Genomic DNA, 13,779 nt, shown 5'->3' with positions numbered 1-13,779 from the left:
TCTTCTGACAGCATTATATAATCCTGACAACTTCCTGTACTCTGGTGATATTACTCAGTCTCTCTCCATGTGGTATCCCTCGCTGTGTGGGTCTATTTGCTGCCTCTGTCAGTGTTTCTCCCTCTTACAGCTTGTCTGATATCCTGAGTCAACAGAATTGTCCACTTCAGAGAGACGCAGCAGCGCAGGCCAGGAACGGAGATTGGGAGTTTTGTGATCTCTGGTGGACTCTGTGCCACTCTGCACAATTTATCCTCACTGCATCAGTCTAATTTCCCATTCTGTCTATTTCTCAGCCTCATGCAGGTAATCAGGATATTCCGAATTCATCACCTCATTGAAGACGCTTGGTCAGCCAGAGAGAAATGGTGAGGGAGGTCTGGAGCCTTAAGTAAATCCTGCAGCCGGTAAGATTACTCACAGTAAACAGCACAGGGAGGAGTTCGTGGCCTTCTATATTCAGACTCGGAAGACAGGGCATAGATACAGAGCTGGGCAAGGAACAGCGACATTCTAGGCTTCATTCCCACCATCTTGTGAGGGTCCTGCTCTCACCCCTGCTGTATTAGTCGTCCTTGAGACAGCACAGGGGATCGCAGGCATCAATCCTGGCCCATGCTGTATTAGTTATCTCTGTAATATCCTTCAAACACGATAATCCTTCCTCTGTTTGGAATCTCCTCTAGTCCACACCATTCTCTCTGTCACTGTCAGGTTGTCTAACCCCTAACGCCCTAATCCCTAACCTTCTCCAGTAGATGCTAATTTCCTTCATCCCTGCAAACCCCGACAGTCCTGTCTATCACTGTAAGCTCCTCCTACCAATACCACCCTCCATATCAATGTATTTGTCTTTTACCTCTCCATCGGTCCGTACCTAAGTAATCTTCTCCAGCTCCTACAACCCTTCCTTAGCTGTGAAAGATTTGTAATCTCCTTATCTTTCTCCAATTCTTCGATCTGAATTGTTTTGAATTTCACCCTCGTTCCCGATCCCACACCCATCTGGACCATAGGAACCTATTTCAGTTTGTGCAACCCTCCCCATCTGTGTAACTGTCTCCAACCCAGTAGCCTGGCATTCTCCATTGCCCTCCGATCTATGAAGTCTCCAGAAAGTAGAAAACGCCTTATATCTGTAAACGTCTTCTGTCACTACAACCTTCCATATCTCTGTTAGTATATACAATACTATCCTACTGAAACACACTCCTGTCTGTGCCGCTCAGTCTGCCCCTCTCCCTACATCCATCCCTATCCCTATTTCCAGAGTCTAATCCAGCTCCCTCTATCTCTGTAAATTCCTCTTATCCTCAATCCCCTTTGATCCACTGACATTTTTGACCAGATGTAAATCTGTTTAACTCAAACATCCTCGAGCCCCTGTAAGCCTCCCTATCTCTGTAACCTCTACCCGTCCGTTCAACTCCCCACTACGGAGGATTGACTCCCTGCATTTGCCATAAGGCAGATGGAATAACAGTAAACAGATGTGATGGAACTGTCATTCCGGAGATGTTGCTGCAGAATGACCATCGCTGGGAAGGGAATATTGAAGGTTGTTGGGATATAGTCATAGAGCCAATGAGATGTACAACATGGAAACACATCCTTCAGTCCAACCCATCCATGCCGACCAGATATCCCAACCCAATCTAGTCCCAAGAGACAAACTAGGCAAAAGAACTCAACAAGTTGCGAAGAAAGGACGAGGTTAATGCATAAATGAGATAGCCACATGGAACTGAAGATCAAAATATGTATTCTATTTGGATGGAGCTGAGAATAAACAAGGGGCAGCAACCAGAAGCAGGAATTCCTTGAGAGGCACCAGTCAATGATGGTAATGTCAATATAGTTACAGTCAGATATAACTACATTGAATGTACTTGTAGCAAGGGCAATACAGTAATTGTGTGTGACAGTGGTCTCCATGCCGACTGGATTATTATTGAGTATCAGGGCTGGAATGGATGGAATCCTGGATTGGATACGAGATGGTTTACTGTAACATCACATCAAGGAGCCATCAACAAAATTGTCTACTGTAGCTCAAATGCTGTGTAACAATAAGTATCTAAAAATCCCATTATAAAGGAGCTTTGTGAGCAGAGACCCATAATGTTATGCTGGACATATTGAGTTTGAGTTCGGACCATGAGATGCAAGAGCGGAATTAGGCCATTTGGCCCATTGAGGATACTCTTGCTCTTCAATCAGATCATGGCTGACCTGATGATCTTTAACTCTACTTTCCTGCCTTCTTCACAAAACTCTTGTTTCCCTGATTCATTAAAACCTCACCATCTCTGCTGTAACTATTCTTAATGACCCAGCCTCAGCAGCCCCCGCAGTCAGGAATTCCCACAGAGTCAGTACCCTCTGAATGAAGACAATCCTCCTCCTCTCCATCTTTAATGGGTGAGCCTTTGCTGGGGTATTATGCCCTCTGGTTACAGATTCTCACACAACTGAAATGCAAGGAAGTGACAAATATGATTATTGCAGGTGACATGAAAATTGGTGGAGTTGGGGTGAATGAGCAAGGAGATCCAAGGTTGCAGGAGGTTACTGATCAGTTGGAAAGATATGGAGAGATATGGCAAAATGAGTTTAATCTGGACAAATGTGAGGTCATGTCAAAGTCAAGAAGAAAGTTAAGATACATAGGGACATTGATGAACAGAAGGATCTTGGTGCAAGTCAGTAACTCCCTGAAAATGGCAACAGAAGTGTTTCAGATGGGAAGGAAAGCAAATGGAACACTGGTCTGCATCGGTCACAGTATTGGGTACAGCGGTTTGCATCTGACGTTTGTTTGCCCACATTGGGAGTACTGTGTGCAGTTCTCATTTCCACACAAGAGGAAGGATGTGGAGACTTTGGAGAGGGTGCAAAAGGGGTTTATCAGCATGTTGCCTGCGTTAGGTTTTTTAAGTGTTGTTTGGTGTAAGAGGAAATTTAAACAAAGTTGATTTGTTTTGCGAGATTATCAGAGGGTGACAGGCGACCAGGTACAGGAACAAACATTGGGAGAGGAACAGATAATATGGATGGTCAGAATCTCTTTTCCAATGTGTCAGTTTTGAATACTAGAGCGCATAGGTTTAAGGTGAGAAAGAGAAAGTTTAAACGCGATGTGTGAGGCAAGTTTATTTTTTACATAGAGAGTGGAAGTTATCGAGGGTGTTTGTGGAAGCAAAAATGTGAGTGAAGTTTTGAAGTGGCATTTCGACAGAAACATGAACAGGCAGAGAATAGGGGGATACGGACCATGTGCAGATGGGATAATTTAGAATCGCATCACGGACAGCACAGACATGGTGGGCCGAAGGGCCTGTTGCTGTGCTCTACTGTTCTATTTTCTAACTTCCCAGCATCTGCCCGATCAGAGCCCCTCAGAATCTTGGATGTTTCATTCCATTTCTTTCTCTTTATCTAAACGTCAATGGGTTCAACCTCAACCTACTCCACCTCTTCTCATTAGAAAATCCCTCCATTCCCGGGATCAGCCGAGTGACCCTTCTCTGGACTGCCTCCAATGCGACAATATCTTTCCTTCGGGCACTCACACTGTTCATAATATTGTAGTGTGGTCTGACTGGTACCTTGCGTCATTTTAGCAAAATCTCCCTCGTTTTTAACTCCATTCCCTCTGTAATAAAAGGCAGCATTTGATTTGCCTTCTCTATTGCCTGCTGACCCTGTAAGCTACCTTTTTTAGATTGATAAACAAGAACTCCCACAACCTGCTTCCAGTCTGAAACCCAACAGTGTTAGCCTGACTGTAAGTCAAGAGCGTGCTGAAATGAGTGAGAAAGGATAGTCAATAAAAAAATAACTGAACCCTTAGAAACACATTTTATAAAGGAGAATGTGTTTTGAGCCTGTTGGATTTAATTTGTTGTGTGAGTATAAATGGCAGCATTGTAAGTATGTAGGAGGGATGTAGTGGTACGGGGGATATGGTGTATTTGATTTTTCAAAAGCCTTTACGCAAGTTTCAATAAGGGCTAATAAGTAACTTGGTAGAGAATAGGGCCTCTTAAATATCGATAAGGTCACCTATGTGCGGAACCTGAGGAGAAGGGTGACATATTGGACAAAACAATCTTGTCAGTATTTACTGTGGAAAAAAATATGGAAGCTCAGGAACTTAGGGATAAACATAGAGATGTCTTGGAAAGAATCCTCAACAGAGAAGAGAAAGTGCTGGAATCTTAAAACAAATAAAGTAGATCAATCCTCAGAAGCTCATTAGGTCTATGCTGGAACATTGTGGGAAGCTAGGGAAGAGATTGCAGTGTCCCGAACAGAGATATTTATATTATCAACAGACACAGTGAGGTGTCGGAAGACTGGAGGGAGGATAATGCTGGTCCGTCACTTAAGGGCTGCAGTGAAAAGCCAGGAAACTACAGCCCAGTGAGCCCAGTGATGGGGAAGTTGTTGGAGGAGATTCTGAGAGAAAGGAGCTACGTATATTTGGAAAGACAAGGGCTGATTAGAGATAGTCAGCATGGCTTTGTGAGTGGGAAACTGTGTTTTACACACTGGATTGACTCTTTGAGGAGGTGGCCAAGAGATGGAAAGTCAACGTTGGCCACATGGACTTCAGCAAAGCATTTAACTGGGTTAGAAGGGATGTAGAACATCTAGTCAAGAGGAAGAAGGAAGCTTATTTCAGGTTGAGGAAGCAAGGGTCAGACAGGTTCCGAGAGGGTAACATGGAGCAGCACGACGGCACAGTGGTTAGCACTGCTACCCCATAGCACCACGGACTCCATTTCGGTTCCAGCCTCAGGCGACTGTCTGTGTGGAGTTTGCCCATTCTCCCCGTGTCTGCGTGTGGTTCCCCTAGGTATTCCAGTTTTGCCCACAGCCCAAGGATGTGCATGTCAGGTGACTCAGCCAAGCTAAATTACCCATAGTGTTCACGGATGTGTAGGTTTGGCGAATTAGCCAGGACAAATGGAGAGAATTAGGTTGGGAGAATGGTTCTGGTTGGTGTACAGTTTGGAGGGTTGATATGGAGGCATTGGGCCAAATGGCCTGTTTCCACAATGTAGGGACTCTCTGAAGGTACCAGGAAGGAACTGATTAATGGACTTAGGACAGCTAGAAGGGGGCATGAAAAAGCATTATTGGGAAGGATTAAGGAAAACCGTAAGGCATTCTCCACTTATGTGAGGAACAAGAGTATGGCCAGAGTGGGGGTAGTGCCGATCAGGATAGTGGAGGGAACTTGTACCTGAAGTCGGAGGAGGTAGTGGATTTCCTTAATGCATACTGTGCTTCAGTATTCACTCCTGAGAGGGACCTTTGTTATTTGTGAGGACAGCGTGAAACAGGCTGATATATGTGAACAGGTTGATGTTAAGAATGAGGATGTGCTGAGTATTGTGTAAAACATAAGGATAGATAAGTCTATTGGACCAGACGGGATGTGTCCAAAGTTACTACACGAAATGAGGGAAGAGATTGCTGTGCACTTGGCAATGACCTTTGTGCCCTCACTGACCACTGAGTTGTACCAGATGGTTGGAGGGCGGCAAATGTTATTCCCTTGTTCAGGAAAGGGAATATGGATAACGCTGGGAATTTCAGACCTGTCAGTCTTATATCTGTGGTGTGCAGATTATTGGAGAGGATTCTGAGACAGGATTTATAATTCCTTGGAAAACCATAGTTTGATTAGAAGTAGTCAGCATGGCTTTGTAAGGGGCAGGTCATGCCTTACAAATCTTATTGAGTCCTTTGGCAATGTGACAAATCACTTTTATGGCTCATTCAGAAAGTATAGAGACATGGGATACAGGGAAACCTGTCTATCTGGATACAGAATTCCTGGCTCATAAAAGATCGAGGGTGATGATGAATGCAAAGCACTCACCCTGCAGCTCAGTGTCCAGTGGTTTTCTGTAGGGAGAGGTTACAGGACCCTCCGCTCTTTGTGGTTTTATAAATGACTTGGATGTGTGAGTGGAAAAGTGGGTTAGTAAGTTTGGCAATGACACGAAGGTTGGTGGAATGGCTGAGAATGTGGAGGGCTATTGTAGGTTGCAGCTGGGCAATGACAGAATGCAGAGCTGGGCTGCGAAGTGGCAGATGGAGTTGAATCTGCAAAAATATGAAGTCATTCATTTTGGAAGACTGAATTTGAATGCATAATACATGGTTAAAGGTAGGATCCTTGGCAATGTGGAGGAACAGAGGGATCTTGGGTTCCAAGCCCATAGATCCCTGAAAGTTGCCACACAAGCTGACAGGCTTGTTAAGCAGGAATATATTGTGCTGGATTTCATTAGCTGGGGGATTGAGTTTTAAAGCCATGAAGTTATGATGCAACTCTATAGAGCCCTGGTTAGATCCCACTTGGAATATTGTGTTCAGTTCTGGACCCCTCATTACATGAAGGATGTGGAAGCTTTAGAGAGGGTAAAGAGGAGATTTACCAGGATGCTGCCTGTACTGGAGAGCATGTCTTATGAAGAAAGGTTGAGGGAGCTAAGGCTTTTCTCATTGGAGTAAAGAAGGCTGAGGGGTGACTTGGTAGAGGTGAAGACGATGATGAGAGGCAAAGAGAGAGTGAATAGTGAGAGCCATTTTTTACCCTGACATAAACAGCTATTACAAGGGGGTATAATTTTCAGGTGATTCTCGGATGGTTAAGGGGAGATTTCAGAGGTAGGTTCGTTACATAATGAGTGGTGGGTGAGTGGAATGCATTGCCAGTGGTGGCAGTAAAATTAGATGCATTCGGGACATTTAATATACTTCTGGATAGGCACATGGATGATAATAAAATGAAGGGTACGTCGGTTAGTTTGATCATACAGTCAGATAAAGGGTTGGCATGGCATCATGGCCGAAGGGTCTTGTGCTGCACTGTTCTGTGTTCTGTGTCTGTATGGTAAACTGGGTAATAAGCTCAGATCAATGTAAAAGGATATGGCATTCAGGAGGAGCGTGGGAACTGGTTACAAAATTGGGCTTGATGGTAGGAGACAGAGGGTGATGAGAGACATTTTGTTTTTCTCACCGGAGGCATGTGACCAGCGGTGTAGTGGGCCACTGTTGTTTGTCATTTGGATAAATGGTTTGGATGGGAATATTGGTTTTGTGGTAAGTAAGTTTTCTGGGTGGCACTGAAATTGCTGGTAAAGTGGACAGTGAAGAAGGTTATCTGTGATACAACTGGATGAACAGTACTGCTGGGATAGTGGGCTGAAGAATAGCAGATGGAGTTTAATTAGATAAATGTAAAATGTTCCATTTTGGTGAAACAAACCAGGGTGGGACTTGTCCAGTTAATGTTCGGGCCCTGGGTAGTGATGTCAGTCAGTGACCCAGGGATGCAGGTAGACAGTTCTTTGAGTGTGGTGTCACAGGTAGACAGGCTGGTGAAGCAGGCGTTTGGGGTGGTTACCTTCATTGGGGAGAGCATTGAAAGTAGGAGAAGGATGTCATGTTGTATCTGTACAAGACATTGGCAAGACCACCATGAAACCATTGTTGATCAGCAGGAAGAACTCATTAGATTCACTTACCTCCTTTACTGAAGGACATCTGACATTCTAACCTGGTCTGGCCTCCACGTGAATCCAGATCCACAGCAATATAGCCGACCCTGATCTGCCCTCTGGGCAATTAGCAGTGGGGGCAAAGAATACTGGTCCAATCAGTGACCCCCACATCCCATGCATGAATAAATAAAAAATTATATGTCCCTCCCTACCTCTGCAAACCCCTCCAGCTGCAGCAATCCGTACTGGCTTTGTAACACCGTTCAGGCCCTGAACACTCTCTGTAACACTCTCACCACCTCCAGCACCTTCACCTCTCCCTGTTCGTATCGTGTCATTAAGCCCTGACAATTATTCCCCTTCCCACTGCCTTCTTCCTGCTAGCAGACACGCTGCAATCCCTTTTAAACATACTCCTAAAACACTCTTTCACTTCAGGATTTTAAGTACTTTGTAGTGATCTTCTAAGCCTCATAATCTAATATGATCCATTTTGTCCTTAATGAGAGATGGGAGGGAATTTCTTGCTGAAGTTTTGTCTATTTCAATCGAATGTTCTTTTGTTGAATATTTTACACTGTTCCTTCAAATGTTTTCCACTGTTCATTTACAGACACATATTTCAGTCTGTTTCGCCTCTTTACCTTGGTCAGTTCTCATCTCAAACCCATGTAATTGGCTGTTTTTGTTTCTAGTTGTAGCTTGTCCTTTCTGTGATTCACTTTAAAGCTATATATTTCTTTAAACTGCACTTTCTCATAATTTCCCAGAGGATCTCTCCGGGTGACATTACTCATTCACTAAGTTTCATCACACAACGGTCGCTCTGAGATAGTTATGTCCCTCGCCAGTTGCACAATGTGTTATTCAAAGAAACACTGAAAAAAAAATTCTGAACTCCTCTTCCAATATTGCTCTTGTCAGTGTGAATGTCCCAGATTTTGGGAATATTGAAATTTCCCAAAATTATCACAATGCTTTTATTAAAAATTCTAATTGATTCCTGTTTATTGCAGTGATGAGCAATGAAATGCTGTTCGGTGGCTAAAACTGTCCTGCTGCTTGTGTCCTTGGCAAGTAGTAGCCAGAATTTACATTCAGACTGACTGTACTTCATGGTCTGCGGCCAAATGCTTTCTCTGTAATGCCTTTGTTATCCATTATTGTTAGCGTTACCCATTTTGCCTGAGTTTGCACAAGGTTGTGAACCATTGAATATTTGTGTTCCACCTTTTGTTCACCCTGGAACCATGTCTCACTGTTATCTAAATCTCTTTTATCTCTGTATCTCAAATCCATCTACCCTATTGCAGCGACTTTGTCCATTCCAAACAAAACATAACTTTCTCTTCCCCACAATTTCCTGTCACAAACCGATTCACTGATGTACAGTTTTAACAAAACTTTTTCCCATCCCGTTCCTTTCTGCTTGTCTTCAGGCACATCTCCATGCTGTACCATTGCTTCATCTATTCTATTTGGATTTGGAAAGCTCCTTTCACCTGAACCCTGTCCCTGCATCCTCTCAGTCAGTTTACAGTCCTGTCTATAAACCTAACGACATGATTGGCCAGGACACTGGTCCCAGCACATTTCCAGGGGAACCCAGTGCAACGGGATTGTTTTTATTAACTCATGGGATATTGGTATCTCTGTCTGATCTGCCTTTCTTTCCCAGCCCTAGCTTCCCTTGAACTGAGTAACTTGCTCGGCCATTTCAGAGGGTCATTGAGAGACAAACACTTTGCTGTGAGTATTTTGTGCAGACCACGTGAGGATAGGCAGATGTCCTTCTCGAAATGACAAATGTTTGTATTTTTTGTACATCAGCAATTGTCTCATATTTATTTATGGATTATTAATTATTATCTTTAAAAGTATTGTTTTCAAATTCCCCCATTTCTGATGGTGGGATTCAAACATGTCTCCCCTGAACATTAGCTGAGGTTTTAAATACATGCTCTAGCAATAATACCACTAGGCCATCACTTCGCCTCTCACTGGTTGCTCATTCCTGACCAGTTATACCATCATGAAGCAGAACCCCTTCTTCTCACACAATTGATTGATTCTGAGACCTTCCGACACGATTGTTTGAGCCTGATACCTTCCAGCACTCTGGTGATATCACACAGTATCTCTCTCCATGTGGTATCCCTCACTGTGTGGATCTAATTGCTGCCTCTGTCAATTCCCCTAGCTCTTATAGTTACTTCAGATCATGAGTCAACAGAATTCTCCACTCCAGAGAGACGCAGCAAGGATGGAGTCTGGGATTTTCCAGATCTCTGTTTTACTCAGGACCATTCTCCATGTGTAACTCTCACTACATCAGTATAATTTCCAATTCTGTCTATTTGTCTGTCTCCTGTAGGTACTCAGGAAGGTCCTGACTCAATAGATTTCACAGCTGCTGGGTGTCTCGTCCATCACCACATTGAAGATGGTTTGTCAGCCAGAGAGACCATGGGCAGGGAGATCTGGAGCCTTCAATAAATCCTGCAGTGGGGTAAGATCACTCAACGTGCACAGAGCAGAGAGCAATGAGAGGGCTCCATATATCGGCTAACAAGACATGACATAGATACAGTGCTGGAGGGGGAGTAGAGTACAGACAAACCTCAGGCTTAATCACCACCCCTGCTGTAAGTTTTGTTGTACTCAGACAGTACCGGAAGTGTCACAGTTACCAATCCAGGCCTGTGCTGTCTTAGTGAGCATCAGTGCAACAGAGGGGAAAGCAGGCTTCCCAAGAGAGGGTGGGAATGCTGCCTGGGATTTCTCTTCTGTATTTCCCTCTCCAGAATTGTATCTATAGCATGTCGCATGGACCTGTGTCTTCAATAATTTTTAACTCCTATAACAGTTCCTGACCCTGTAACCTCCTCCCTTCCCTATAGTCCGTCCACATATTTGAAATGTACTGCATTCCAGCCTACCATCCCTATCTCTGTAACTTGCTTCAGTGTCTACAACATGCCTTATCTCGGTCGTCTCCTCCTCAAATGACACAGTCATGCAGCACGGAAACAGAACCTTTGCTTTGATCCAACTAGTCGATGCTGAACACGTTTCCTGAACGAGTCGCGTTTCCCTGCAATTGGCCCGTATCCCTTCAAACCTTCTCCTCTCCATGTATTCACCCAAATGTCTTTTCCATGTTGTCATTGTGCTTCTCTCCATCACTTCCCCTGGCAGCTAATTCAATTTGTGCACCATGCTCTCTGTGAAAAATGTTCTCCTCTGATCCCTTTTAAGCCTTCCCTCTCCCACCTCAAATTTCTGCCCTCTAGTTATGGACTCCCTTAGCCTGGGGTAGAGACCTTCACTATTCACCTTACCTGTACCCCTCATGGTTTTATAATACTTTATAAGGTCACCCCTCAGCCACCTACGCCCAATGGAAATACGAAGGACAATGATATAAATATTTCTGTTCGTGTCCCTGCCACTACTTTACTACAATGTTCTGGGATACAGTTGTTCAGGACCTTGGGCTTTTTCTACATTTGTGTTCTAAGACCTCCAGCACCATCTCTCCTATAATGGGGACTCTCTACAAGCCATCACTGTTTCTTTCCCTTTGTTTCCTAGTCTTTGTCCACAGTACGTTCTGACATGAAATATTCATTTAGGGTCTCGCCCATCACCTGAGGGGCCTTATTGTCTCTCTAGTTGTTTTTTTGTACTTGTATGCTGTAGAATCTCCTTGCATTCTCCTTAACCTTATCTGCCAAAACTATCTCATTCCCACTGTTGTGCTTTCCAGCTTATCCACCCTATCCTTGGAAGTCAAACCCTCCAGTATCAGTAACATCTTCATTAATCTTTGCTCCGTGTACAGTTTCAGAAAATGCTTCCTAAATCGGGAAAATCAGGATTCTACACAGTACTCCAACTGGGGACCCAGCAATGTCTTGTACAGCCGTACCATGATGTACCAGCTCAATGCTCTGACCCCATGAGGGCAAGTGTACCCAATCCGCTTTCACCATCCTGTCCACCTGTGACACCACTGACAAGGAACAATGTCACTGCACCCCTTGGTCTCACTGTCTGTTCGACAGCATTGAACAGGGCCCTACCATTAACAGTATTAGTCATCCCGGTTTTGTCTTAACAAAATCCATTAATTAAAATCCATCTTTCATTCCTTGACCCACTTGTCCAGTTGATCAAGAGCCTCTTCGATAACTGTCTTCACTCCCCACTGTAACACTTATTTTGTTTACTAACGATGATTCCTATATTCTCGTTTATGTAAATAATGCACATGTGGGCCAAGCACCTATCCTTGTGGCACACCGCTGGTCAGAGCTTCCAGTCCACACAACAACTCTCTCCCACTACCCTCTGTCTCTTACTGTCAAGCCCATTTTGTGTCCATTTGTCTCGCTCTCCCTGATTCCATGTGATCTAACCTTATTAACCAGTGCACCACACTAAACCCTGTCAAAGGCCTTGCTGAAGTCAGGATAGACAATGTCTACTGCTCTGTCTTCATCTATCTTCTTAATCACCTCTTCGCAAACTCAATCAAGTTTGCGAGACACTACTTTGTACACACAAAGCTGTGCTGACTATCCCTAATAAATCCTTGCCTTTCCAAATGTATGTAACTCCTGCCCTACAGAATCGCTTCCAACAACATTCGCACCACTGACATCAACTAATTGGTCTTTTGGCCCCTGGATTTCCCTCGCAGCCTTTCTTAAATACTGACACAGCATTAGTCACCCTCCAGACTCCCAGCTCAATACCTGTAGCTGTCTTTGATCGAAATATCTCTCTAAGGGGCCCCGCAATTTTGTTCCCTAACTCCCCTCCCCCCCCCCCCCCCCCCCAAATGTCATGGGATATACCTGATTAGTTCCGAGAGAGTTGTCTACTTTTTATGCGTTTTAATACTTTCAGCACCTCCTGTTCGCCAATGTGGACTCTTGTGAAGACATCACTGTTTATTTCCCTGACTTCCCCAGAGTTTCTCCACAGTAAGTTCTGACGTGACATTTATGTTCAAACTGATAGAATTGTGGTAATTCTGCCACAGTGCTCCCCGACAGACACTTCAGTCCCAGTCCCTACTTTTGTTTCCCAAGGGGAGGTCAGGTTTTATCCCTTTCTGCAGTCAGGCCATTTCCATATTGACTGAGACAGTTTTCTTGAACATCCTGAACGAATTCTTCCTATCTAAGCTGTATACATTATGGCAGTCCCAGTCTAGTTATGGAAAGTTAAAATCCCTGACCATTACAACCCTATTATTCTTAGATATCTGAGATCTCCTGATATATTTGCTGCTCTATTCCCCGTTGACTATTGGAGGCCTGTACTACAGTCATATCAAAGTGATGACTCATTCTTATTTCTCAGTTCCACTAAGAGAATTTCACTGGGCGATCCCCAGGCAAACCCTCTCTAAGTGCTGCAGTGATTTTTTTCACTAATCAAGAACTCCACTCTCCCTCCACTTTTGTTTCCTGTTCTGTCCTTCCTCTAGCATCTGTCCCTGGAACATTGAGCTGCTGGTCCTGTCCCTCCCTCAGCTGTTGTTCTGTAATACCTGTGATATTTCAGTCCCGTGTTCCCATCCATGCCATGCGCTCATCTGCCTTATCTGTCAGGCCTTTTACATCAAAGTAAGTGCAGTTTAATTGATCGGTTTTCCCTCATTGCCTGCTGTGCTCTTGCCTGCCTTATCGATTGAAATGACTCTTTGAAATTCAGTCCCAACCTCAGCCTTCAGACTCTAGCCTGAGACCATCCCCCTCACTGTGGACAACACCCTCACCCTTCATGTCATCTGTAAACCTTCTGCTATCACATCCAACTCATGAATGTACATAATAAACAGCGATGGTTCCTGCACAGATCCCTGTGGTACACCCGCTGGACAAAGGCTTTCAATCACAAAACCAACCCTCCACCAATTGCGGAGCCAATTTACCAACGTACCTTGGATCCCATGGGATCTTCCCTTTAGGACCAGCCTTCCATGTGGGACCTTGTCAAAGGCCTTAATGAACTCCAAGGAACCCACATCATCTGCACTGCCCTCATCAATATTTTTAATCGTAATTTCAAAGAAAACTCCACTGAATTCATCAGACAGGATCTTCCTTTGCCAAATCCATGCTGACTATCCCTAATTGCTTCCTGCCTTTCCAGTTATTGATTCAAACTGTCCCTCAGAATTGTTCCCAATAATCTCCCTCCCCCTGCTGTCAGACTGTCTGCTCTGTAATTACCTGGC

At 44.3% G+C, this 13,779-nt stretch overlaps 1 long non-coding RNA gene across 1 annotated transcript in view; it reads left to right on the top strand.

Moving 5' to 3' along the window:
• The first annotated feature begins 344 nt into the window (after positions 1–344).
• Positions 345–13,779, top strand: part of LOC148135611 (uncharacterized) — a 34,771-nt gene continuing 21,336 nt past the window's right edge. Inside the window, exons 1-2 of the long non-coding RNA XR_015755308.1 lie at positions 345–407; positions 9,205–9,275. This is a non-coding gene — a long non-coding RNA (uncharacterized LOC148135611). The remainder of the gene's footprint in view (positions 408–9,204; positions 9,276–13,779) is intronic.

This window comes from Chiloscyllium plagiosum, unplaced genomic scaffold, assembly GCF_037043375.1.
Source record: "Chiloscyllium plagiosum isolate Xiang-an unplaced genomic scaffold, Cpla_swu_hap1 HiC_scaffold_49, whole genome shotgun sequence".
Taxonomy (NCBI): Eukaryota; Metazoa; Chordata; class Chondrichthyes; order Orectolobiformes; family Hemiscylliidae; genus Chiloscyllium; species Chiloscyllium plagiosum.
The sequence above is the reverse complement of the archived record's forward strand: the minus strand, read 5'-3'. Positions and strand labels throughout refer to the sequence as shown.